The sequence below is a fragment of the Cupressus sempervirens genome, chromosome 2 (genome assembly GCF_028749045.1).
Source record: "Cupressus sempervirens isolate cs-2001-9-10 chromosome 2, ASM2874904v1, whole genome shotgun sequence".
NCBI lineage: Eukaryota > Viridiplantae > Streptophyta > Pinopsida > Cupressales > Cupressaceae > Cupressus > Cupressus sempervirens.
In genome coordinates, this window is record NC_143119.1 from 559707764 (window position 1) to 559732411 (window position 24648).

The window sequence follows — 24648 nt, forward strand, 5'->3', positions numbered from 1 at the left end:
ATGCAGCCTCGGATTCCAAACGAAATCAACAACATCGGATGTATATATAAGAGCGGAATGAAGCAGCAGCCCATTTGCCATGCATGGCTCCCCAAAGTTGCTCGTCTTTCTCACTCCATCAGCACAAATTCGGGAGTTGTTCGATAGCGGTTGTCATTCCAATGTGTCATTACGGCGATCTGGAGAGCGATGATAAGGGCGGGAGCTTGTGTCTAGCATTTGGGATGTTTGTGCGAGCGAGCAGGGGAGCTTCTCTTATCGGAACCTCTCCGTGGCCTTTGAATATATAGACCCAGTACCAACGATATCGATGGATACGAGCCTTGGATTCTAAATTTGTTCACAGCTAAGATTGGTTTTTGTGAGAGATGGGTACGAAAGCACATCCTGATTGCTACGTGGGAGCTCCCTAAGGTCGCCTCTGTGCCAACTCAATCGGCACAACATTGGGAATGGTTTGATAGTGGTTGTCGTTCCAATGTGTCATCGAGGGATATCTTGGAAGGTGGCCTCGACTTTCAAGGGCGAGCTCGCGTCTATCACTTGGATTGTGCATCGCGTCGCAAGTGAATGGGGAGATCTCTCTGTGAACGGTGGCATGGTGATTGCAAGAGAAAATTGACTTAGTCGGAGCATTGGCCTCGGGCCACTGTGATGGCCTGGCAATTTCTCTTTAATTGCAACCTATGTTTGCGCAGTAGTAGAGTTTGCAAGTAAGATGGTCCTTGTTCTTGAGAGTTCCAGGAGATGACCTTCGGAAATTTTGGATTGGGCCCCTTCAAGGTGAAATTCATCCAGTTGATCGGATGAGCTTGATGACCATTTCAGTCCCTTGGCTCCATGAATTCACATCTCCTAACCAATGACAATCTTTTGCTCCTTAGATGACCTCATAATAAATTGGATCGTGGATGGCTGTTTGGTCAGAATTTTCAACGATTTGGATTTTTATGGCGGATGTCGGCATGTTCGCTAATTTCTAATGCAGAGTGAGCCTTGCACTAATAGCTTATATAGGAGAGGTTGTTGTCGCAAACCTCTCCCGTGCCCCTCTCATTGATTCAATGGCGGTGTCAAGGTGGATGGAAATGTCAGATTTTGAAATGGTGGACACCGACGTTGAATCAATTGGAGGGGCATGAAGCCCACCCTCGAGGTGCTATTCCTCGACTCTCCTTTAGATCATGTTTTCTTGTCACTCAGCTGGCGTAATTTTGGAAAGTAGTTGGGCTGCGTGTCACGAGTGACAAGGGAGCCTTTATGATCGGAAGCTCCCTATGGCCATTCGATGAGAAGAGCCATTGATTGTGTGAGCAAGGACGAATGCAGCCTTGGATTCCAAATGAAATCAACGACATCGGATCTATATATAAGATTAGAATGAAGCAGCAGCTCGTTTGCGATGCATGGCTCCCCAAAGTTGCTATTCTTTCTCACTCCATCGGGGCACAAATTTGGGAGTTGTTCAACTGTGGTCGTCATTCCAATGGTATCATTGCGGCAAAATTTGTTCATAGCTAAGATTGGTTTTTGTGAGAGATGGGTATGAAAGCACATCCCGATTGCTACTAGGGAGCTCCCTAAGGTCACCTCTGTGCCAACTCGATCGGCACAACATTGGGAATGGTTCGACAGTGGTTGTCATTCCAATGTGTCATCGGGGGATGTCTTGGAAAGTGGTCTTTCTTTCAAGGGCAAGCTCGCGTCTACAACTTGGGTTGTGCATCGCGTCACAAGTGAATGGGGGATGTCTTGGAAAGTGGTCTTTCTTTCAAGGGCGAGCTCGCGTCTAGCACTTGGATTGTGTGTCGCGTCACAAGTGAATGGGGAGATCTCTCTATGAACGGCGGCATGGTGATTGCAAGAGAAAATTGACTTAGTCGGAGCCATTGGCCTCAGGCCATTGTGACGGCCTCGCAATTTCTCTTTAATTGCAACCTATGTTTGTGCAGTAGTAGAGTTTGCATGTAAGATTGGCCTTTGTTATTGACAGTTCTAGGAGATGACCTCCGAAACTTTTGGATTGGGCCCCTTCAAGGTGATATTCATCCAGTTGATCGGATGAGCTTGATGACCATTTCACTCCCTTGGCTCCATGAATTCAAATCCCATCCAGCTGCCGTGAAGCCATCCCGATTTTGCTATGCGAGGGCTCTCTCCCCAGAGTCATTCTCTTTGCAACAACTTCTTTGGAAAAAAAATTTTGGAATGGTTTGGCAGCGGTTGTTGTTCCAATGGTGCCGTTGTGGTGGTTTCCTGGGCAGCAATCTGAAGGGCGAGCCGTCATCTAGCAGTTCGGCTGCGCATCACGGGTGACAAGGGAGCCTTTGTAATCGGAAGCTCCCCGTGACCATTCGATGAGAAGAGCCATTGCTTGTGTGAGCAAGGACGAATGTAGCCTCGGATTCCAAACGAAATCAACGACATTGGATCTATATATAAGAGCGGAATGAAGCAGTAGCCCGTTTGCCATGCGCGGCTCCCCAAAGTTGCTTGTCTTTCTCACTCCATCAGCACAAATTCGGGAGTTGTTCAACAACGATTGCCATTCCAATGTGTCATTGCAGTGATCTGGAGAGCGATGATAAGGGCAGGAGCTTGTGTCTAGCATTTGGGATGTTTGTGCGAGCAAGCAGGGGAGCTTCTCTTATCGAAACCTCTCTGTGGCCTTTGAATATATAGACCCAGTGCCGACGATATCAATGGATACGAGCCTTGGATTCTAAATTTGTTCACAACTAAGATTGGTTTTTTTGAGAGATGGGTATGAAAGCACATCCCGATTGCTATGTGGGAGCTCCCTAACATCGCCTCTGTGCCAACTCGATCAGCACAACATTGGGAATGGTTCGACAGCGGTTGTCATTCCAATGTGTCATCGGGGGATGTCTTGGAAAGTGGCCTGGCCTTTCAAGGGCGAGCTCGCGTTTATCACTTGGATTGTGCATCGCGTCGCAAGTGAATGGGGAGATCTCTTTGTGAACGGTGGCATGGTGATTGCAAGAGAAAATTGACTTAGTTGGAGCATTGGCCTCAGGCCACTGTGATGGCTTGGCAATTTCTCTTTAATTGCAACCTATGTTTGCGCAGTAGCAGAGTTTGCAAGTAAGATGGTCCTTGTTCTTGAGAGTTCCAGGAGATGACCTTCGAAACTTTTGGATTGGGCCCCTTCAAGGTGAAATTCATCTAGTTGATCGGATGAGCTCGATGACCATTTCAGTCCCTTGGCTCCATGAATTCACATCTCCTAACCGATGACAATCTTTTGCTCCTTAGACGACCTCATAATAAATTGGGTCGTGGATGGCTGTTTGGTCAGAATTTTCAACGATTTGGATTTTTATGGCGGATGTCGGCGTGGTCACTAATTTCTAATGCAGAGTGAGCCTCGCACTAATAGATTATATAGGAGAGGTTGTTGCCACGAACCTCTCCCGTGCCCCTCTCATTGATTCAACGGCGGTGTTAAGGCGGATGGAAATGTCGGATTTTGAAATGGTGGACACCGACGTTGAATCAATTGGAGGGGCATGAAGCCCACCCTTGAGGTGCTATTCCTCGACTCTCCTTTAGATCATGTTTACTTGTCACTCAGCTGGCGCAATTTCGGAAAGTAGTTGGGCAGCGCGTCACGAGTGACAAGGGAGCCTTTATGATCGGAAGCTCCCCGTGGCCATCCGATGAGAAGAGCCATTGCTTGTGTGAGCAAGGACGAATGCAGCCTCGGATTCCAAATGAAATCAATGACATCGGATCTATATATAAGAGCAGAATGAAGCAGCAGCTCGTTTGCGATGCGTGGCTCCCCAAAGTTGCTATTCTTTCTCACTCCATCGGGGCACAAATTTGGGAGTTGTTTGACAGCGATTGTCGTTCCAATGTGTCATCGGGGGATGTCTTGGAAAGTGGTCTTTCTTTCAAGGGCGAGCTCGCGTCTAGCACTTGGGTTGTGCATCGCGTCACAAGTGAATGGGGGATGTCTTGGAAAGTGGTCTTTCTTTCAAGGGCGAGCTCGCGTCTAGCACTTGGATTGTGCATCGCGTCACAAGTGAATGGGGAGATCTCTCTGTGAATGGCGGCATGGTGATTGCAAGAGAAAATTGACTTATTTGAAGCCATTGGCCTCGGGCCATTATGACGGCCTCGCAATTTCTCTTTAATTGCAACCTATGTTTGCGTAGTAGCAGAGTTTGCATGTAAGATGGGCCTTGTTCTCGAGAGTTCCAGGAGATGACCTCCGAAACTTTTGGATTGGGCCCCTTCAAGGTGAAATTCATCCAATTGATCGGATGAGCTCGATGACCATTTCAGTCCCTCGGCTCCATGAACTCACATCTCCTAACCGAGGACAATCTTTTGCTCCTCTGTCGACCTCATAAAAAATTGGGTCATGAATGGCTGTTTCGTAGGAATTTTAAAGGATTTGGATTTTTAAGGTGGATGTCGATGTGTTTGCTAATTTCTAATGCAGAGCGAGCCTCGCACTAATAGCTTATATAGGAGAGGTGGTTGCCGTGAGCCTCTCCCGTGCCCCTCTCATTGATTCAACGCCGTTGTCAAGGCGGATGGATATGTCAGATTTTGAAATGGTGGACGCTGACGTTGAATCAATTAGAGGGGCATGAAGCCCACCCTGGATGTTCTATTCCTCGACTCTCCTTTAGATCATCTTTTCTTCTCACTCAGCTGGCACAATTTTGGAAAAAGGTTTGGCAGCGGTTGCCATCCCTCACCGCATCTACTTGGTGATTTTAAAACTTGATCTAAAATGGGAGCCCTCGCCTAGCACCTCCGTCCGGTGTTGCTCGTGTATTGCATAAAATTATGCCAATGGCGCGAATCCCCCAATGAATGCCTACGCTTGGACCCTCTCTTAGATCACCTTCTTTGATCACTTGACCGACGCAACTACGGAAGAGACTTGGCAACGGTTGCTATTCTACAGCGGGTCTGTTCAGCAATTTCAAAGTTGATCTAATGGGAAGCCCTTGTCTCTAGCCATGAGGTGGGTGCTTGGTGCTCTAGCAAAATTTTTTGCGTTCCTATCATGGCTACAATGGGAGAGGTGGTTGCTGCGAGCCTCTCTCGTGCCCCCCTCATTGATTCAATGCCGCTGTCAGGGCGGATGGATATGTCAGATTTTGAAACGATGGACGCCGACGTTGAATCAATTAGAGGGGCATGAAGCCCACCCTCGAGGGTGCTATTCTTGGACTCTCCTTTAGATCATGTTTTCTTGTCACTCAGCTGGCACAATTTCGGAAAAAGTTTTGGCAGCGGTTGCCAGCCCTCACCGCGTCTACTTGGTGATTTTAAAACTCGATCTAAAATGGGAGCCCTCGTCTAGCACCTTCGTCCGATGTTGCTCGGGTATTTCATAAATTTATGCCACCAGCACGAATCCCCCAATGAATGCCTACACTTGGACCCTCTCTTAGATCACCTTCTTCAATCACTCGACCGATGCAACTACGGAAGACACTTGGCAGCGGTTGCCATTCTACAACGCGTCTGTTCAGTAATTTTGAAGTTGAGCTAATGGCGAGCCCTTGTCTCTAGCCATGAGGTGGGTGCTTGGCACTCTACCAAAATTTTTTGTGTGCCTATCGCAGCTACAATGGGAGAGGTGGTTGCCGCGAGCCTCTCTCGTGCTTCCCTCATTGATTCAATGCCGCTGTCAGGGCGGATGGATATGTCGGATTTTGAAACGGTGGACGCCGACGTTGAATCAATTAGAGGGGCATGAAGCCCACCCTTGAGGGTGCTATTCCTGGACTCTCCTTTAGATCATGTTTTCTTGTCACTCAGCTGGCGCAATTTCGGAAAAATATTGGCAGCGGTTGCCAGCCCTCACCGTGTCTACTTGGTGATTTTAAAACTCGATCTAAAATGCGAGCCCTCGTCTAGCACCTCTGTCCGGTGTTGCTCGGGTATTGCATAAATTTATGCCATCGGCGCGAATCCCCGAACGAATGCCTATGCTTAGACCCTCTCTTAGATCACCTTCTTTGATCACTTGACCGACGCAACTACGGAAGAGACTTGGCAGCGGTTGCCATTCTATAGCGCGTCTGTTCAGCGATTTTGAAGTTGATCTAATGGCGAGCCCTTGTCTCTAGCCATGAGGTGGGTGCTTGGCACTCTAGCAAAATTTTTTGCATACCTATCATGGCTACAACGAGAGAGGTGGTTGCCACGAGCCTCTCCCGTACCCCCTCATTGATTCAACACCGCTGTCAGGGCGGATGGATATGTCGAATTTTAAAACGGTGGACGCCGATGTTGAATCAATTAGAGGGGCATGAAGCCCACCCTTGAGGGTGCTATTCCTGGACTCTCCTTTAGATCATGTTTTCTTGTCACTCAGCTGGCGCAATTTTGAAAAAATGTTTGGCAGTGGTTGCCAGCCCTCACCATATCTACTCGATGATTTTAAAACTCGATCTAAAACGGGAGCCATCGTCTAGCACCTCCGTCCGGTGTTGCTCGGGTATTGCATAAATATATGCCATCGGCGGGAATCCCCCAACGAATGCCTATGCTTGGAACCTCTCTTAGATCACCTTCTTCGATCACTCGACCGACGCAACTACGGAAGAGACTCGGCAGCGGTTGCCATTCTACAGTACGTTTGTTCAGCGATTTCAAAGTTGATCTAATGGCAAGCCCTTGTCTCTAGCCGTGAGGTGGGTGCTTGGCGCTCTAGCAAAAATTTTTTGCATGCCTATCACGGCTACAAGGGGAGAGGTGGTTGCCATGAGCCTCTCTCGTGCCCCCCTCATTGATTCAATGCCACTGTCAGGGCGGATGGATATGTCAGATTTTGAAATGGTGGATGCCGACGTTGAATCAATTAGAGGGGCATGAAGCCCACCCTCGAGGGTGCTATTCCTGGACTCTCCTTTATATCATGTTTTCTTATCACTCAGCTGGTGAAATTTCAAAAAAAGGTTTGGCAGCAGTTGCCAGCCCTCATCGTGTCTACTTGGTGATTTTAAAACTCGATCTAAAATAGGAACCCTCGTCTAGCACCTCCATCCAGGGTTGCTCGGGTATTGCATAAATTTATGCCATCGGTGCGAATCCCCCAACAAATTCCTACGCTTGGACCCTCTCTTAGATCACCTTCTTTGATCACTCGACCGACGCAACTACGGAAGAGACTTGGCAGCAGTTGCCATTCTACAGCGCATCTGTTCACCGATTTCAAAGTTGATCTAATGGCGAGCCCTTGTCTTTAGCCATGAGGTGGGTGCTTGGCGCTCTAGCAAAATTTTTTGCATGCCTATCATGACTACAATGGGAGAGGTGGTTGCCGCGAGCCTCTCCCATGCCCCCCTCATTGATTCAACGCCGCTGTCAGGGCGGATGGATATGTCGGATTTTGAAATGGTGGATGGCGACGTTGAATCAATTAGAGGGGGCATGAAGCCCACCCTCGAGGGTGCTATTCCTAGACTCTCCTTTAGATCATGTTTTCTTGTCACTCAGCTGGCGCAATTTCAGAAAAAGGTTTGGCAGTGGTTGCCAGCCCTCACCGCGTCTACTTGGTGATTTCAAAACTCGATCTAAAATGGGAGCCCTCGTCTAGCACCTCCGTTCGGTGTTGCTCGGGTATTGCATAATTTTTTGCTATCGGCGTGAATCCCCCAATGAATCCCTAGCCTTGGACTCTCTCTTAGATCACCTTCTTCGATCACTCGACTGACGCAATTACGAAAGAGGCTTGGCAGCGGTTGCCATTCCACAATGCATCTATTCAGCAATTTCAAAGTTGATCTACTAATGGCGAGCCCTTGTCTAGCCATGAGGTGGGTGCTTGGGGCTCTAGCAATTTTTTGTGTGCCTATCGTGGCTACAATGGGAGCTTTGATAAAAAAAGTTCTCGGCGACCCTCCCTAATAGAAATCAGTGCTGGTGTTCACGAAATACACGTTATTCAGATTTTTGGAAGTGGGCTGGGCACTTATAACTATTATAGGGGGAAGAAGAGTACCCTGACCGTTCTGAAATGAACGTCTACGTGATTGCTTTTATTCTCCAAAGCGAAGTGTCATGGTGCAGAGATGCAAGGAGGCACACAACAGCTATCAATGAGCAGAGTGTTCAAAGATTGCAGTGTGGTGATGTGAAGCAGAGTAGAGATAGTGAAGTGCTAAGAGCTAGTTTGACTTGGGCTCCCCAATTGGGGGAGGCTTGGGTCCTATCTGTGTAAGTCAGCCAGGGGTCAAGAGAGCTTCAGGGTTGCTTCGGCAAGTTCCAACGACACAGGGTGTTGGGGGTGTGGAATCTACGTGAAGAGCAATAGCCAAGGTTGGGTGAGGTGCATATGGTTGTGCTAGTGTTCTAAGAGTGGATGCACAACTAGGGGTGGGAACTTGTATTGGGTGCCAGGGAAAGCACTCGGGTAGTGATCAACAATACTATTGAGCTTGATGTAACATGGGCCAAGGGCTATTTGTGACAATCAATAAAGCTACTTGTTACCCCAAAATACTATGTTCATTGTGTGTTGAGCTTTATTCCACTGTGCAAAGATATTTTGTATTATGCTGACCAAGTGTATGCAGGAGCTAAGCTAAGGGAGTAAGGATACAGGCATAGTCTGGGATCGTCCCATCTGGGGGAGATCACCAGTGCCACACGAGGTAAAAATCTAGCCCCGTGACAGTTGGTATCAGAGCCAAGCGGCTTGATACTCCCAGCTTGATAGCCAATACTGAGTAGATGTCTGGAGAAGAGACTTGGATGTCTAGAGAAGAGGCATCATCGGAGGAGTACTCCGCAGGGAGACCTCCAAGGCCTAATATCAACACTGGGCCTAGGAACACACTGAGGGGAAGTGATAGAATCAATGACTTGGAAAGTCGAATGGAGTCCATAGAGGACACAGCCGCAGCTCGTAGGATAGGGCAACTGGAGGCGGATGTCAAAGACATTTTGGAGGACTCTGGGAGAGTGACAATGGAGTTACAGTCTCTTACGCAAGAGCACAACTCACTATCGGATGATCATGCTCTTTTGGGAGAAGCTCACAAGAAGTTGCGAGATGATCATGCGGCATTGTCAACTGAATTCCAAACCTTATTAGGGGAGCATAATACCATGATTTCAGACTGCCAGACTTTGGTAGCAGAGGTGCAGAGGTTATTCAAGGAGGTTGACTTCATGAAGGAAGTCTTCACTCAAGGAGGTGGAAGCAAGGCCGGGCACAAGAGGAAGCCCCCTGAACCCTACGATGGAAAGAGGGATGACAAGGTGTTGGAAAATTTTGTATTTGATATGGAAAGATTTCTGAAATCACTCAGAGGTTACACCAATGAGGAGAAGCTTGATGAGGCAGTTTGTTGTCTCTCAGGTGAGGCCAAGTTGTGGTGGAGAACCAGGCTGGAAGACCAGAAGGTAGGAAGGCCAGTTCCAACAGTGAGTAATTGGGAAGACTTGAGTGCACTGCTCAAACAACAGTTTAAGCTTGAGAGTGCAGACTTGGAACTGAGGTATAAATTTAGATATATGAGGCAGACGGGGTCACTGAGGGATTACATCCAGACCTATCGGACATATATGCTGCAAATTCCAAACTGGGTAGAGGAAGAAAAAGTGTATTTCTTCATAACCGGCTTGAAGCCAGGGCCAATGGCTGAAGTAAGGAAAGCTAGACCTCAAATAGCTGAGGAAGCCATTACCATTACGGCCGTTCTCGAAGATCACCAATTCGGCAAGGATGCCAACAACAGTGGGCCATTTCAGAAAAGTGAGAAGAAGCTGTTCCAGAAGAAGAATGACGAGAAGAGTAGTGGGACTACAAAGTCAGCTGGACCTTCTTCAAGCACAAAGATGAAAGGATCATCAAAACCTAAAGACAAGAAGGAAATAGGCAAGAAAAGTGGTGATGAGGCGAAGGCCAAGTCTAAGAACCCAAAGAACAAGGGGTGTTTTGTCTATGGCAACAAAGGCCATTGGGCTAAGGAATGTCCAGAGAGACAGAGGCTGTCTTCAATGCAGAATGAGATTGCGGAGAAGGATGGTTCATCGTCAGTGATGGGGGTGATCCAAGGGTTGGGTGCAGTCAGGGATGCACCACAAAAGAAGGCTACAGCAGCCAAGCCCAAGAACATGAACAGATTGTTCTATGTGGAGACTGTGATGAATAACAAGGTGACCATGGGGATGGTAGATTCAGGTTCCACACAAAACTATATCTCAGCTAGGAGAGCTGTGGAACTGGGACTTAAGGTGCAACCAGGCACAAGTTCCTTTAAGGCAGTGAACTCACCTGCCAAGCGAGTAACTGGTGTTGTGAAAGGCACACTAGTGAAAGTAGGCATGTGGCAAGGCCACATGGATCTTATGGCAATTGAAATGGATGATTTTGAGTTGATTTTGGGGCAAGAATTTTTGAGATTGGGTAAAGTGGCAGTGATGCCTCATTTGGAGTCAATTTTGTTCTTAGATCCGCAACACTCATGTATGGTGAAGACATCAGATAGGTGGCAGTCTGGGAAGGCTCCAATGGTTTCAGCTATGAGCATGAATAAGGCAGCCAGAAAGAAAGATAAAGAACCCATGTTCTTGGCAGCACTACTTGGAGGTTGGGATGAGCTAGAAGGAGTCAAGGTGACATCGATTCCAATAGAAGTAGAGGAGGTCATATTGGATTTTTGAGACCTCATGCCAGCTAAGTTTCCCACACAACTCCCTATCAGAAGAGCTATAGATCATAAGATTGAGTTGATACCGGGGGAAAGGCCTCCTGCTCAGGCACCATATCGGTTGTCAGGGCCTGAGATGGTTGAACTTAAGAAGCAGTTGGAAGAATTTCTTGAGGCGGGGTATATCAGACTGTCTCGTTCTCCATACGGAGCTCCTGTGTTGTTTCAAAAGAAGAAAGATGGAACATTGAGGTTATGCATCGACTTCAGAGCTCTAAATAAGTTAACCATCAAGAATAAGTACCCCCTCCCACTCATTGCAGATTGTTTTGATCGCTTATCAGGAGCGAGGGTGTTCAGCAAGCTTGATCTGATGCATGGCTATTATCAAGTGAGGATTGTTGTAGGGGATTAAGAGAAAGTTGCATGTGTGACAAGGTATGGGTCATATGAGTTCATGGTGATGCCTTTTGGGCTATGCAATGCGTTAGCAACATTTTGCACACTCATGAACGATGTGTTTCACCCTCTATTGGATAAGTCTGTGGTGGTGTATTTGGATGACATCCTGGTATACAGCAAGAATATGGAGGAACACAAGCAACATCTAGCAGAAGTTTTTGAGTTTCTTAGGGAACACAAACTATATGTGAAGAAGGAAAAGTGTTGCTTTGCTCAAGAGGAGGTGCACTTCTTGGGTCATATAGTGGGTCACGGTCTGATTCGTCCAGATCCAGAGAAATTGCAAGCCATCAGGGATTGGGAACCCTTGAACAATGTTCATGAAGTGAGGCAATTTCTGGGTTTGGAAAACTACTACAGGAAGTTTTTTGAAGGGTATTCTAAGCTTGCGGCCCCTTTGACAGATCTCTTGAAGAAGGACAAAAAATGGTGGTGGTCAGATAAGTGTCAGAATGCATTCGACGGATTGAAGGAGAAGCTCACTTCTTCACCAGTGTTGGCACTACCTGATTTCACAGGGTCATTTGAAGTCCAATGTGACGCTTCGGATTATGCAGTTGGGGGAGTGTTAATGCAAAATGGACATCCCGTTGCATATGAGTCAAGGAAGTTGCAGGACAGGGAGAAAAATTATCCTGCCCATGAGAAAGAGATGACAGGGATCATACATTGTCTCAGGACTTGGAGATATTATCTCTTGGGGACACAGTTCATTGTGAAGACAAACAACGTCTCCTCAACATATTTCAAGACTCAAGCCAAGTTGACACCGAAGCAGGCCAGATGGCAAGAATTTTTGGCAGAGTTCGACTTTGAGATCCTATATAATCCAGGAAAGCAGAATGTGGTGGCAGATGCTCTAAGTCGAAAGGGACAGTTAGTTTCTATTGGGGAGGATCAAGGGGCTCAGCCAGGGGCTAGCCGTGTGACATTATCCGAGGAGGTCATGAGGACAATCAAGGAAGGATATCAAATGGATCCTTAGGCAGCTGAATTTTTCAAGCAAGCATCAGAGGGTAGAACTCGCAAGTTCAGTATTCAAGATGGGTTATTGGTCTTTACCCAGGATCGAGTCTACCTTTCCAAGTTGAAGAATGTAAGGAGGGAGGTCCTACATGAATGTCATGATAGTCCTTGGGTAGGGCATCCAGGGTAGAAGAGGACCCTTGCATTTCTTGAAAGAGGGTGCAAGGCGGAGGATGCTGCGGACTACTTTTTCAAGAATGTGGTGAAGTATTGGGGTGTTCCATTGAGTATCATCAGTGATCGGGACGCAAGGTTCACCAGCACATTTTGGAAAGAGTTGTTCAGATTGATTGGGACAAAGTTACTCATGTCAATGAGTCAACACCCGGAGACAGATGGACAGACGGAAAGGATCAATGGGATTCTGGAAGACTATCTGAGACACTTTGTTTGGTCATACCAATCCAATTGGCTAAGGCTATTGGACTCAGCTCAGTTCAGCTACAACATGCAGAAGAGTGCATCGAGTCAGTTCTCACCATTTGAGTTGGCCACAGGCCAGCAACCACTGACTCCTCATACTGTTTTGAGTGGATACATAGGAGAAAGTCTAGATGCAAGAAAAAGGTTGCAAGAGTGGCATGACCAGGTAGATCTTGCAAGGCATAATTTGGTCAAGGCTGCTAAATGAATGAAGCACTATGCAGACTCAGGGAGGATGAGTGTGGATTTCAAAGTGGGTAACAGGGTCTTTTTGAAGATGGATTCAGTTCAGTTCAAACCACCCAAGGGATTGAGTACAGCATTGGGAAGGTGCTATGATGGGCCTTTTTCAGTTGTTCAAAAGATAGGAAAGGTGGCATACAAGCTGAATTTGCCAAACCACATGAGGGTTCATAATGTGTTCCATGTCAGCCAGCTCCATCCGTATCATCAGGATATGGTGGACGACAGCAGGAATGTTTTGACACGAGGGCCAGCGTTTGTCAAGGACAGACTAGGGTTGGATGTGGAGGAGGTGATTGCTATTAGGAATCGGGGATATGGTAATAGAAAGTGGAGAGAATTCTTGGTTCATTGGCAGGGCCAGACCAGGGTGGAAGCAACCTGGGAGCGAGCTGAGAACATGTGGAAATATGAAGACAAAGTGTTGGAGTTTCTTAACCGAGACTCCAGCTTACCTCTTTAAGCCATCCAGCTTGGAGCTGGGTACCTCTGCAGCGTTGCGTAGGCAGTGTTGCCGGCGTCAGGGACGTTGCCTATTTTAAGTGGGGGAGGATGTAAGGGGTGGATGATTCGCATAAGGGGAAATGCTGTCCCTCGATTGAGACAGAGGTCTTTAAGCGGTTTGTCGGCTGTACGGACAATTTCTATTGCGAAGTGGGCTGGGCACTTATAACTATTATAGGGGGAAGAAGAGTACCTTGACCATTCTGAAATGAACGTCTATGTGATTGCTTTTATTCTCCAAAGCGAAGTGTCATGGTGCAGAGATGCAAGGAGGCACACAACAACTATCAACGAGCAGAGTGTTCAAAGATTGCAGTGTGGTGATGTGAAGTAGAGTAGAGATAGTGAAGTGCTAAGAGCTAGTTTGACTTAGGATCCCCAATTGGGGGAGGCCTGGGTCCTATCCGTGTAAGTCAGCCAGGGGTCAAGAGAGATTCAGGGTTGCTTCGGCAAGTTCCAATGACACAGGGTGTTGGCTGTGTGGAATCTACGTGAAGAGCAACAGCCAAGGTTGGGTGAGGTGCATATGGTTGTGCCAGTGTTCTAAGAGTGGATGCACAACTAGGGGTGGGAACTTGTATTGGGTGTCAGGGAAAGCACTCGGGTAGTGATCAACAATACTGTTGAGTTTGATGTAACACGGGCCAAGGGCCATTTGTGACAATCAATAAAGCTACTTGTTACCCCAAAATACTGTGTTCATTGTGTGTTGAGTTATAATCTGCTGTGCAAATATATTTTGTATTGTGCTGACCAAGTGTATGCAGGAGCTGAGCTAAGGGAGTAAGGAGATAGGCGTAACCTGGGATCGTCCCATCTGGGGGAGATTGCCAGTGCCGCACGTGGTAAAAATCTAGCCCCGTGATAGCTTATATAGGAGAGGTGGTTGCCGCGAGCCTCTCCCGTGCCCCCCCTCATTGATTCAACGCCGGTGTCAAGGCGGATGGATATGTCAGATTTTGAAACGGTGGACGCCGACGTTGAATCAATTAGAGGGGCATGAAGCCCACCTCGGATGTGCTATTCCTCGACTCTCCTTTAGATCATGTTTTCTTGTCACTCAGCTGGCACAATTTCGGAAAAAGGTTTGGCAGTGGTTGCCATCCCTCACCGCGTCTACTTGGTGATTTTAAAACTTGATCTAAAATGGGAGCCCTCGTCTAGCACCTCCGTCTGGTGTTGCTGGGGTATTGCATAAAATTATGCCATCAGTGCGAATCCCCCAACGAATGCCTACGCTTGGACCCTCTCTTAGATCACCTTCTTCGATCACTCGACTGACGCAACTACGGAAGAGACTTGGCAGCGGTTGCCATTCTACAACGCGTCTGTTCAGCGATTTTGAAGTTGATCTAATGGCGAGCCCTTGTCTCTAGCCATGAGGTGGGTGCTTGGCACTCTAGCAAAATTTTTTGCGTGCCTATCGCAGCTACCATGGGAGAGGTGGTTTCCGCGAGCCTCTCCCATGCCCCCCTCATTGATTCAATGCCGCTGTCAGGGCAGATGGATATGTCGGATTTTTAAAAAAGGTGGACGCCGACGTTGAATCAATTAGAGGGGCATGAAGCCCACCCTCGAGGGTGCTATTCCTGGACTCTCCTTTAGATCATGTTTTCTTGTCACTCAGCTGGCACAATTTCGGAAAAAGGTTTGGCAGCCATTGCCAGCCCTCACCGCGTCTACTCGGTGATTTTATAACTCGATCTAAAACGGGAACTTGTATTGGGTGCCAGGGAAAGCACTCGGGTAGTGATCAACAATACTGTTGAGTTTGATGTAACACGGGCCAAGGGCCATTTGTGACAATCAATAAAGCTACTTGTTACCCCAAAATACTATGTTCATTGTGTGTTGAGTTATAATCCGCTGTGCAAATATATTTTGTATTGTGCTGACCAAGTGTATGCAGGAGCTGAGCTAAGGGAGTAAGGAGATAGGCGTAACCTGGGATCGTCCCATCTGGGGGAGATCGCCAGTGCCGTGAGCCTCTCCCATGCCCCCCTCATTGATTCAATGCCGGTGTCAAGGCAGATGGATATGTCAGATTTTGAAATGGTGGATGCCGACGTTGAATCAATTAGAGGGGCATGAAGCCCACCCCGGATGTGCTATTCCTCGACTCTTCTTTAGATCATGTTTTCTTCTCACTCAGCTGGCAAAATTTTGGGAAAAGGTTTGGCAGCGGTTGCCATCCCTCACCGCGTCTACTCGGTGATTTTAAAACTCGATCTAAAATGGGAGCCCTCGTCTAGCACCACCGTCCGGTGTTGCTTGGGTATTGCATAAAACTATGCCATCGGCGCGAATCCCCCAACGAATGCCTACGCTTGGACCCTCTCTTAGATCAGCTTCTTCGATCACTCGACCGATGCAACTACGGAAGAGACTTGGCAGCGGTTGCCATTCTACAGCACATCTGTTCAGTGATTTTGAAGTTGATCTAATGGCGAGTCCTTGTCTCTAGCCATGAGGTGGGTGCTTGGTGCTCTAGCAAAATTTTTTTCGTGCCTATCATGGCTACAATGGGAGAGGTGGTTGCCGCGAGCCTCTCCCGTGCCCCCCTCATTGATTCAATGCCGCTGTCAGGGCGGATGGATATGTCAGATTTTGAAAAGGTGGACGCCGACGTTGAATCAATTAGAGGGGCATGAAGCCCACCCTCGAGGGTGCTATTCCTGGACTCTCCTTTAGATCATGTTTTCTTGTCACTCAACTGGAGCAATTTTGGAAAAAGGTTTGGCAGTGGTTGCCAGCCCTCACCGCGTCTACTCGGTGATTTTAAAACTCGATCTAAAATGGGAGCCCTCATCTAGCACCTCCGTCCGGTGTTGCTTTGGTATTGCATAAATTTATGCCATCGGCGCGAATCCCCCAATGAATTCCTACGCTTGGACCCTCTCTTAGATCAGCTTCTTCGATCACTCGACCGATGCAACTACAGAAGAGAGTTGGTAGCGGTTGCCATTCTACAGCGCGTCTGTTCAGTGATTTCAAAGTTGATCTAATGGCGAGCCCTTGTCTCTAGCCATGAGGTGGGTGCTTGGCGCTCTAGCAAAATTTTTTGCATACCTATCATGGCTACAATGGGAGAGGTGGTTACCACAAGCCTCTCCCATGCCCCCCTCATTGATTCAATGCCACTGTCAGGGCGGATGGATATGTCAGATTTTCAAACGGTGGACACCGACGTTGAATCAATTAGAGGTGCATGAAGCCCACCCTCGAGGCTGCTATTTCTCGACTCTCCTTTAGATCATGTTTTCTTGTCACTCAGCTGGCACAATTTTGGAAAAAGGTTTGGCAGCGGTTGCCAGCCCTCATCGCGTCTACTTGGTGATTTTAAAACTCGATCTAAAATGGGAGCCCTCGTCTAGCACCTCTGTCCGGTGTTGCTCGGGTATTAAATAAATTTATGCCATCAGTGCGAATCCCCCAACGAATGCCTATGCTTGGACCCTCTCTTAGATCAGCTTCTTCGATCACTCGACCGACGCAACTACGGAAGAGACTTGGCAGCAGTTGCCATTCTACAGCGCGTCTGTTCAGCGATTTCAAAGTTGATCTAATGGTGAGCCCTTGTCTCTAGCCATGAGGTGGGTGCTTGGCGCTCTAGAAAAATTTTTTGCGTGCCTATCGTAGCTACAATGGGAGAGGTGGTTGCCGCGAGCCTCTCCCGTGCCCCCCTGATTGATTCAACACCATTGTCAGGGCGGATGGAAATGTCAGATTTTGAAATGGTGGACGCCGACGTTGAATCAATTAGAGGGGCATGAAGCCCACCCTCGAGGGTGCTATTCTTGTACTCTCCTTTAGATCATGTATTCTTGTCACTCAGCTGGCGCAATTTCAGAAAAAGGTTTGGCAACGGTTGCCAGCCCCTCACCGCGTCTACTTGGTGATTTTAAAACTCGATCTAAAATGGGAGACCTTGTCTTGCACCTCCGTCCGGTGTTGCTCGGGTATTGCACAAATTTTTGCCATTGGCGCGAATCCCCCAACGAATGCCTACACACTTGGACCCTCTCTTAGATCACCTTCTTCGATCACTCGACTGATGCAATTATGGAAGAGACTTGGTAGCGGTTGCCATTCTACATCGCGTCTGCTCTGCGATGTCGAAGTTGATCTAATGGCAAGCCCTTGTCTATAGCCATGAGGTGGGTGCTTTGTGCTCTAGCAAAATTTTTTGCGAGCCTATCGCGGCTACAATGGGAGAGGTGGTTGCCGCGAGCCTCTCCTGTGCCCAGCTCATTGATTCAACGTCGTTGTCAGGGTGGATGGATATGTCAAATTTTGAAACAGTGGACGCCGACGTTGAATCAATTAGAAGGGCATGAAGCCCACCTTCGAGGGTGCTATTCTTGGACTCTCCTTTAGATCATGTTTTCTTGTCACTCAGCTAGCACAATTTTGGAAAAAGGTTTGGCAGCGGTTGCCAGCCCTCACCGCGTCTTCTTTGTGATTTTAAAACTCGATCTAAAATGGGAGCCCTCGTCTAGCACCTCCGTCTGGTGTTGCTTGGGTATTGCATAAATTTTTTCCATCAGTGCGATTACTCCAACGAATGCCCTACACTTGGACCCTCTCTTAGATCACCTTTTTCGATCACTCGACCGACGCAATTACGGAAGAGACTTGGCAGCGGTTGCCATTCTACACCACACCTGTTCTGCAATTTAAAAGTTGATCTAATGGCGAGCCCTTGTCTCTAGCCCTCATTGATTCAACGCCGCTGTCAGGGCAGATGGATATGTCGGATTTTGAAATGGTGGACACCGATGTTGAATCAATTAGAGGGGCATGAAGCCCACCCTCGAGGGTGCTATACCTGGACTCTCCTTTAGATCATGTTTTCTTGTCACTCAGCTACCGCAATTTCAAAAAAAGGTTTGGCAGCGGTTGCCAGCCCTCACCGCATCTACTTGGTGATTTTAAAACTCAATCTAAAATGGGAGCCCTCATCTAGCACCTCCATCCGGTGTTGCTCAGGTATTGCATAACTTTATGCCATCAGCCTGAATCCCCCAACGAATGCCTATGCTTGGACCCTCTCTTAGATCACCTTCTTCGATCACTCGACCGACGCAACTACGAAAGATATTTGGCAGCGGTTGCCATTTTACAACGCGTCTTTTCAGCGATTTCGAAGTTGATCTAATGGTGAGCCCTTGTCTCTAGCCATGAGGTGGGTGCTTGGCACTCTAGCAAAATTTTTTGCGTGCCTATCGCGTAAAGCATGTTTTCTAGTCACTTAGCTGGTGCAATTTCGAAAAAAGGTTTGGCAGTGGTTGCCAGCCCTCATCGCGTCTTCTTGGTGATTTTAAAACTCGATCTAAAATGGGAGCCCTCGTCTAGCGGCTCTGTGCCAACTCGATCGACACAACATTGGGAAATGGTTTGACAGTGGTTGTCGTTCCAATGTGTCATTGGGGGATGCCTTGGAAAGTGGCCTTTCAAGGGTGAGCTTGCGTCTAGCCCTTGGATTGTGCGTCGCATCACAAGTGAATGGGGAGATCTCTCTGTGAACGGTGGCATGGTGATTGCAAGAGAAAATTGCCTTAGTCAGAGCATTGGCCTCGGGCCATTGTGAAAGCCTTGCAATTTCTCTTTAATTGCAACCTATGTTTGTGCAGTAGCAGAGTTTGCATGTAAGATGGGCCTTGTTCTTGAGAGTTCTAGGAGATGACCTCCAGAACTTTTGGATTGGGCCCCTTCAAGGTGAAATTCATCCAGCTGATCGGATGAAGCTCGATGTGCTTGTATCTATTCTGAGACGGTAATGATGGTCATTAATCTGTGGTGGTGAGTATTATCCTATTCGGTAATCACAATGGCAGAACTGGTGGGAAGTACTTGTCGCTTTGTTTTGATGGATATACCCTATATGTAGGTGTCTGCACGGCTTGCAACACACTGCACATTTGGTGTTCGATTCTAAGATGCACTTGTTGCTGAGTGTGTATGGAGTTGTATCTTTTAGCCAAGGGCTCCATCTCATTGGCACGTTCTATCATTGCATTTTTATCCTGCCTGGATGGCAAGAAGGAAAGAGATGGTTGCACGGGTGCATTGCTCGACGTCCCTAATTTCATCAAGGGTCCACTCTCCACCCTAAGTTTTTGCTGATCGGTAGAGCCTTGGGATTGAGAGGGGGGCCGACAAAAGGTTTGGTTGCCACATAATTTATTCGCTAGTGCATTCTCGGTGCGTGCTTGCCTCTTCAGTGTCTCATCCTACAGAAGTGCATGGCACTGTCGTGACAGCCTTTTGTGGTCCGGGCCAGTAGAAACGTAGAGTATTACCAATAATTTTTGTTTGGATGCGGAAACTCTCCATGCCCTATCCTGCCCTGTGCGATCTGAACGGTTGTAGCTCATGGGTTCTGCGAGAGATACTCTTCTTCGGCTCCCCCCTAAAGAGAGCGTTTGGTGTTTGCATTGTGTGGACAAAAATCCCAAGGCGTTTCATCTCTCTCTTTAGATGCAAAATTCTAGGAGGGCTTGTCAAAGTATGGCCGTTTGTACGGGGTGCACCAAAAAGCGTGTAGGGGGCATATGCCTGGGAAATGGATGTCTCTAAGTGTCCTTACTCAGTCGCGTGCGCGGTGTACATCTTTGCATTATGACCCTGCTGCGAGCATTTGTGATTTGAGCATTTTGGGGGAATGGGTTTCGTACGAGATGTTCTTCTCAGGCTCCTGCGAACCAAAGCACTCGTCTTTGCAATGCTCCGACAAGTGTAGGCCCAACGTGTCTGTCTAGGGGAAGAAATCACATGAATGCTTTTTGCCGAGATGTGGGTGCTCGCGGGTGGTTCCCTCGCGGTGCCAGTTCTTCGGTATGTGCATGTGCATGAGATTGAAGCTTGTCCGACAACGCTAGTGTGAGTGTTCAGCCATAGGAACTTTTCTGTACCTGCATTGGCAGATCACATGTCATGGGGAATGGTTAGTGAGGCTGTGCTGGGAAAGGAGATATTTTCCAGAGGTTAGACATGTTCGTGTATGCGGGCGGGCTCTCATCACCTATAAATGTGTGGAGGGGGTGTTGTTATACACGATGCCCTTGAGTGGCCTTATAATTGAGGTGGTCGCGTGCACAGTGATGCCCCCGCCAATCGCATAACCAGCCATGTTTTTGACTCTCACGGCCCTTCACCCTTCAGCACGGTGGTCTCCGTTGGCACTTCGGCAACCAGCTCTTCATCATGGGAAAATGTTTGTTGCAATCAAGAAGGATTTTGTCTATGTAGGTGCACCTCAATAGGCGTGTAGGAGGCATATGCCTAGGAATTGGATGTCTCTGAGTGGCCTTACAATTGAGGTGGCTACATGCACGGTGCATCTCGTACAGACTCGAGGCTTCTTTTCGAGTAGTGGCGGAAACGAGTTTGAGGGTAAAGGGTTCCGTATGGGATGTTCTTCCCAGGTTCCTGTGAACCGAGGCTCCCTATTCAGCCCTCTCCGATCGACGATGGGACACTTTCCTCTTGTGCGAAATCTTTGAGCATTGCGAGTCCTTCATGTGCTGTGAACGTCATTCTTGTTGCTTGTGTGGCAGATTATGTTTGGATGCATGACAGAGCGAATGCAAATTTTGGTTTCCCATCACGGCGGGCATCCCTTGGCTGTAGCAGGTCTTGGGGGTCCCCTCATTGTTAGAAGCTACCTGGTCGATCCTGCCAGTAGTCATATGCTTGTCTCAAAGATTAAGCCATGCATGTCTAAGTATGAACTATTTTAGACTGTGAAACTGCGGATGGCTCATTAAATCAGTTATAGTTTCTTTGATGGTACTTTGCTACTCGAATAACCGTAGTAATTCTAGAGCTAATACGTACACCAAATCCTGACTCTCGGAAGGGATGCATTTATTAGATAAAAGTTTGGTGCAAGCTCGCCCGCTATTCTGGTGATTCATGATAACTCGACGGATCGCACGGCCTTTGTGCTGGCGACGCTTCATTCAAATTTAAGCCCTATCAACTTTTGATGGTAGGATAGAGGCCTACCATGGTGGTGACAGTGACGGAGAATTAGGGTTCAATTCTAGAGAGGGATCTTGAGAAATGGCTACCACATCCAAGGAAGGCAGCAGGCGCGCAAATTACCCAATCCTGACACGGGGAGGTAGTGACAATAAATAACAATACTGGGCTCATCGAGTTTGGTAATTGGAATGAGTACAATCTAAATCCCTTAATGAGGATCAATTGGAGGGCAAGTTTTGTGCCAGCAGCCGTGGTAATTTCAGCTCCAATAGCGTATATTTAAGTTGTTGCAGTTAAAAAGCTCGTAGTTGGACATTGGGTCGTCACGGTCGGTCCGCCTTCTGGGTGTGCACTGGCCCTCACGTCCCTTCTGCCGACGGCGTGTTCCTAGCCTTAATTGGCTGGGTCGCAGTTCTAGCACCGTTACTTTGAAAAAATTAGAGTGCTCAAAGCAAGCCTACGCTCTGAATACATTAGCATGGAATAACGCGATAGGAGTCTGGTCCTGTTCCATTGGCCTTCGGGACTGGAGTAATGATTAATAGGGACTGTCGGGAGCATTCATATTTCATTGTCAGAGGTGAAATTCTTGGATTTATGGAAGATGAACCACTGCGAAAGCATTTGCCAAGGATGTTTTCATTAATCAAGAACGAAAGTTGGGGGCTCAAAGACGATCAGATACCGTCCTAGTCTCAACCATAAACGATGTCGACCAGGGATCGGCGGATGTTGCTCTAAGGACTCCGCCAGCACCTTCTGAGAAATCAGAGTGTTTGGGTTCTGGGGGGAGTATGGTCACAAGGCTAAAACTTAAAGGAATTGACGGAAGGGCACCACCAGGAGTGGAGCCTGCGGCTTAATTTGACTCAACATGGGGAAACTTACCAGGTCTAGACATAGTAAGGATTGATAGATTGAGAGATCTTTCTTGATTCTATGGGTGGTGGTGCATGGCCGTTCTTAGTTGGTGGAGCGATTTGTCTGGTTAATTCCATTAACGAACGAGACCTCAGCCTGCTAACTAGCTACGTGGAGGTTCCCCTTCGTGGCCAGCTTCTTAGAGGGACTATGGCCTCCTAGGCCATGGAAGTTTGAGGCAATAACAGGTCTGTGATGCCCTTAGATGTTCTGGGCCGTACACACGCTACACTGATGCAACCAACAAGTTTCTCTCCCTGGCCCAAAAGGTTTGGGAAATCTTGCCAAATTGCATCGTGATGGGGATAGACCATTGCAATTATTGATCTTCAATGAGGAATTCCTAGTAAGCGCGAGTCATCAGCTCGCATTGACTACGTCCCTGCCCTTTGTACACATCACCCGTCACTCCTACCAATTGAATGATCCGGTGAAGTGTTCGGATCGTGGCGACGATGGCGGTTTCTGTCGGCAACGTCGCGAGAAGTTCACTAAACCTTATCATTTAGAGGAAGGAGAAGTCGTAACAAGGTTACCGTAGGTGAACCTGCGGTAGGATCATTGTCGATTCAAGACCCTGAATCATGTAGGGGATGGAGCTGGCGTCCTCCCCACCCCTGAAATCTCAGCGACGTGTGGACACTCGGCCCTGCATGATGTGCTGGACGGCCAAGCTACGGGTCTAGCACTGTTGAGGTCGAGGGTCACATCCACGTCGGAGCGAGAGGTCTCTGCTCGGTTATAGTTCAGAGGGGGTCCAGGCCTCGTCCCCCATTGAGATTTCACGGTCTGATCGTGTGTGCGGCGCTGTGCCAGGGATTCGTCGTTTCAACGGCGACAAGTCAAGACTACCGCAACCCCCTGTTTCCTTGCCCAGGTGTGTTGACTCGTCACTTGGAGCATTTTGTGTTTAGGATGGGTGCACTCGCATGATTTGTAGGGCAGGGGCCCCGTCTGCTGACACGGCTCTCCCATTCATCGCCTCCCACCTTTGCGAGGGGATGGGGCGGGGACACACCACAGTGTTCCTCGTCGCACCCATTGGGTGCTTGGGGTTCGACATGTGTCAACACCCAACAACACACGGGTGCATCGCGCACCTTAGAAATCCAAAGAATGAAGTGCGAGCCAACGCCTTGCATGCTTGGGTCGCCGAAAGGTAAAAACAAAACAAAATCATGACTCTCGGCAATGGATATCTCGGCTCTCGCCACGATGAAGAATGTTGCAAAATGCGATACTTAGTGTGAATTGCAGAATCCGGTGAATCATCAAGTCTTTGAACGCAAGTTGCGCCCAAGGCCTCAGCCAAGGGCACATCTGCTTAGGCATCGCACTACAAAATTTTGCCCTCCCCAGCAAGGAGCGGAGATAGCCGTCCGTGTCCGCAAGTGGCGCGCAGTCAGCTGAAATGAGCACGAGGTCCGTCGATCCGTCGCGACGAGTGGTGGCTCACAAAGGCTGGCATTGGTTTGCGCCGATCGAACGATTCCTCGCGAGGAACTTTATTCTGGGCTCAGTGGCTCGCCACAGTACGGGCATTGCTACATCTCTACCACGTCCCCAAGTCAGGCGTGAGTACCCGTTGAGTTTAAGCATATCAATAAGCAGAGGAAAAGAAACTTACCAGGATTCCCCTAGTAACGGCGAGCGAACCGGGAAGAGCCCAGCATGAAAATCGACGGCTGCGCCTATCGAATTGTAGTCTATAGAAGCATCCTCAGCGATGAAACAGGCCCAAGTCCCCTGGAAGGGGGCGCTAGAGAGGGTGAGAGCCCCGTCGGGCCCGGACTCTGTCGGACCATGAGGCGCTGTCGGCAAGTCAGGTTGTTTGGGAATGCAGCCCTAATCGGGTGGTAAATTCCGTCCAAGGCTAAATACGGGTGAGAGACTGATAGCGAACAAGTACCGTGAGGGAAAGATGAAAAGGACTTTGAAAAGAGAGTTAAAGAGTGCTTGAAATTGCCGGGAGGGAAGCGGATGGAGGCTGGCGATGTGCCCCGGTCAGATGCAGAACGATGTGAGCCAGTCTGCCGCTCGGTTTGGGGGACGTGCCAGCGTGGGCTATCGCGGTGGCACAAGCGCGACCTTCTGGTCACAAAAATACTTCCATCGAGGTGGTCGAGGAGCAAAGCGCGCGCCTTTATGGCGGGCTCTCGGGCACCTGTGCACTCGTGGCGCTGGCCAGCGGGCTTTCCATCTGACCCGTCTTGAAACACGGACCAAGGAGTCTAACATGTGTACGAGTTGGCGGGTTGGGAAAACCTGCGAGGTGCAAGGAAGCTGACTGGTGAGATCCCCTCTCAGGGGTTGCACCGCCGACCGACCCTGATCTTCTATGAAGGGTTCGAGTGCGAGCACACCTGTTGGGACCCGAAAGATGGTGAACTATGCCTGAGTAGGGCGAAGCCAAAGGAAACTCTTGTGG

General features: G+C 48.4%; 3 non-coding genes across 3 annotated transcripts in view; all 3 read left to right on the forward strand.

Moving 5' to 3' along the window:
• The first annotated feature begins 20974 nt into the window (after positions 1–20974).
• Positions 20975–22784, forward strand: LOC149573998 (18S ribosomal RNA). Its single transcript, XR_016360637.1, has one exon. It is a non-coding gene; the product is annotated as an 18S ribosomal RNA (ribosomal RNA).
• Positions 22785–23400: 616 nt separating this feature from the next.
• Positions 23401–23554, forward strand: LOC149573999 (5.8S ribosomal RNA). Its single transcript, XR_016361190.1, has one exon. It is a non-coding gene; the product is annotated as a 5.8S ribosomal RNA (ribosomal RNA).
• Positions 23555–23778: 224 nt separating this feature from the next.
• LOC149574000 (25S ribosomal RNA) overlaps positions 23779–24648 on the forward strand; it is a 3403-nt gene continuing 2533 nt past the window's right edge. Inside the window, exon 1 of the ribosomal RNA XR_016360983.1 lies at positions 23779–24648. This exon is cut by the window's right edge and continues 2533 nt beyond it. This is a non-coding gene — a ribosomal RNA (25S ribosomal RNA).